Source organism: Chiloscyllium plagiosum, chromosome 35, assembly GCF_004010195.1.
Source record: "Chiloscyllium plagiosum isolate BGI_BamShark_2017 chromosome 35, ASM401019v2, whole genome shotgun sequence".
NCBI classification, from domain to species: domain Eukaryota; kingdom Metazoa; phylum Chordata; class Chondrichthyes; order Orectolobiformes; family Hemiscylliidae; genus Chiloscyllium; species Chiloscyllium plagiosum.
The window spans coordinates 26,818,938-26,822,142 of record NC_057744.1 but is presented as its reverse complement, the minus strand read 5'-3'; the positions used below and the strand labels follow the sequence as shown (position 1 = coordinate 26,822,142).

The 3,205-nt window shown below is 40.7% G+C and overlaps 1 long non-coding RNA gene across 1 annotated transcript in view; it reads right to left on the bottom strand.

Annotated features, from left to right (window-relative positions):
* Nucleotides 1–1,086: 1,086 nt before the first annotated feature.
* LOC122540521 overlaps nucleotides 1,087–3,205 on the bottom strand; it is a 5,465-nt gene continuing 3,346 nt past the window's right edge. Inside the window, exons 2-3 of the long non-coding RNA XR_006309340.1 lie at nucleotides 3,090–3,091; nucleotides 1,087–1,190 (exon numbers count right to left, since the gene is read on the bottom strand). This is a non-coding gene — a long non-coding RNA (uncharacterized LOC122540521). The remainder of the gene's footprint in view (nucleotides 1,191–3,089; nucleotides 3,092–3,205) is intronic.

The following is a 3,205-nucleotide window of genomic DNA, read 5'->3' as shown; positions in this document are numbered from 1 at the left end:
TCTGGCCTCACAAGGCCGTTTGACCACATCCCGCTGTGGCCCATTGTTAGGTATATCCTTTCTTCACCATTATCTACTCCCTCCCTCTGTGCTTTCCCCAACCATACTGATCCTTATGACCTCTTAATTGGGGTTTGTTCCTGTGTTTCTGCAAAAGTGGGAAACAGATGCTTATAACTACTGCTTGTACAAGCATATCTGGCTTAACCTACATCCTCACAGCACCTTATCTATTTGTCTGTAACATCTACAATTGTTTTGCAGTCACGTTTCATTCTTTCATACAACTTTAGCTAATACAAAAACAATTACGTATTTCCTCCACATAGTTTGCATTCTTGTTGACTCAGCTCTTAGTTGAAACAATTACACACTGGTGTGAGTTCATTTACCTTGCATAAGTAATTATAATTGCAGAAGTAACACAACTTTACCTTTGTGAGAAACAAAGCCCACTCACATCAATAATTTCAGTCTGAGACCAAATAACTGAAACAGCAGCGTCGTTTTATTTGTACACCTGCAGGTGGGTGTAATGTCTGACGCCTCGAAAGGCATTGACAAAATACACACCAAACCCCAATCAACTCTGCAATTTATACATTTTAAATTCCCATATTTTTGTCTCATTTTACTATTTGTCTCTGCTTCACTTACATCACTCATTTCCTTAAGACTTATCCCACAACATCTGTTTATCCTGTCTTGTCCGTGACAAACTCTTATCTCTGACTCCCATAAGGGTGTTTGAAGTCAGTCTACCGTAGGTTATTGATTAGGCATATCTTTTCTTCTATCAGCATCTATTTCTATCCAGAGGCCACTTTGACCACTTTGATTAGGGTTTGTTCCTGTGTCTCCGTGTAAGTGGGGAAACAGATGTCTTCCTGTTTGCCCATATATCCACCATTGTTCTGTAATCATGTCTCATGCTAACATATCCTTTCTTTTTGCTGAATATATATTTTCTCATTCCTGTTCTGTATCAGAATTTATAGTTGCAGAAATAACATTAATTCATTTATATCCCACAATTTCCCCTTTTTCTTTAATTACTATCTGTTATCTTCTGCATTTTTGTCTCTTTTTTTTTAAACATTGTTCCCAAAATTTGCAAGCATCATTTCAGAGATTTCATCCATCTTAGTCTCACTCATCTCCTTATTATTTAGTTGATAAAGTTCCTCTGTCTGATTCCCTCTCAGGGGCATCTGTTTCAACAAGGCTGTTTCAATCAGTCTTTGGGTGAGCCCTGGTATACAGGGTATGACACAACAGCCAATGGCCACCAATACCCCGACTACTACTATCAGGGAAGTAAGGATCGAAACCACCACCCCCTTTTTCTGCTAAAATCATATCAAGGGCTATTCTGTTTTCCCATGCCATCCTACTTGTCGCATCAAGCTGTTCTGATATTCCTTTAACCACATCTCTTGTATAATTTATAAATCGCTGTTGATTATAGAAAATGTAATTTATCCAATCTACATTTTTATTAATTGCTGCCCACCAAAAGAGAGCTGACTCAAAGCCTGCAGCAATCTGGTTACGAGCTTTGAATTCAGGTACTCCCCTAGGGACTCCTACCGAATCAAGATAAATCCTGTCATCAAAAGAAGTATCTAACAGTAATCTCTTACCCCTTCCCCTTTTTCTTACTATCTTCTCCTTCTCAAATGCCAAGGTAAATGGAATTGCCAATTGTACAATTGCACATATCCCTCTCCAATCCGGAGGTAGCTAACATACATTTCATGTCCTTCCTGTCTCGCTTCCACCCGAGTGGAAAGGGAACCGCCTGGGCCCCTTGCCTCCCGGAGGCACATGCATAGCTATTGCTCTTGTTCAGACTTTTTACAGTATACTTTACCCATTCAAACCAGGCATTTGCATCCCTTACCCAGTCTCTATCTCGATGGTTTGTTTCAAATCCTTTACCTCTATAATTTTTACTACTTTAGGATCATCGGGAGGGGTGAAAGGTTGTATCTCATTACCTAGTAATTCTACCCGTTTTCCCTGTCCTACGCTAATTCGAAAACAACAGCCCACAAACTCCTTCCCATTTGCTTTCATTTCAATCCCAAATGTTTCATTTAATTGTATCTCATAAGTGCCACCCCCCAAAACTGCTTCGTGCCATGTGATTTTCCTTATCGTTAAATATATGGGGTTACACTTTTTATCGCATGCTGGTCGGAAGGGGGCCCGGTGTATTGTGACAAGACCATTATACCAGGTACCATCCCCGAGGCCATCTCCATAGGACTTAAGATGTATCTCTGAGTTGCGGTATTGTCTCTGATTAGCTACATTCCCACAATTTACTAAGCTACATACGTCAGTGTCTATTACTGGTGGATTATTAGACTCCGGAGCCATTAATAATACATATGAAAATGATATTTGACAAAATCCTAATACCAAGAGGGCTAGCATCATGACTCTAAACATTCCCAGCATTCTAATCATTATGCTAAAACACAAAAAGGCTTACTATACAATCTTACAGAAATAATCCCGCGCTCGCGTCGCCACTGTATAGTCAGTTACTCAAAATCTCTTTAGTCTGAGTTTCAGCGGGTCTTGCGTTGATTCGGCTGTCCAGACTTCTTCCTCAACTGGAGGGTCCACTGGCCCCTTTGATCCGAGTGTAATGAGTCCAGCCTTTTTCCGCCGTCCTTATTGCCGTTTCGGTAGTCAAAAGAGCCTGATACGGCCCTTCCCAGTCTGGCTGCAGCTTAGTCTCTGTCCATGATTTTACTAAGATCCAATCTCCTGGCCGGATGGGATGAACAGCAAATTCAAGGGGCGGAGTCTGTGCCAATAGACCCTGTTTTCTGAGGAAAGATAAAGAGGAGGACAAGCCCAGTATATACTTCTTTAAAAACAAATCTTTAGTTTCGGGAATTGGCAATTCTCCCTGTGTTCCTAGATAAGGTAATCCAAATAAGATTTCATAGGGGGATAGTCCCAAATCTTTCCTCCGCCAAGAGACAAGCCCAAAAGGCATCCTTTAAATCTATCACACTAAACCATTTGTGGTCATGAGGGATCTTACTTAATAACATATAGGGGTTTGGCACCACTGAGTGCCTGATCTGTACTATTCGATTTAATGTTCTCAAATCCTGCACTAATCGATAAGTGCCATCAGATTTCCGCACTGGTAGAATTGGGGTATTATAAGGAGACATACATG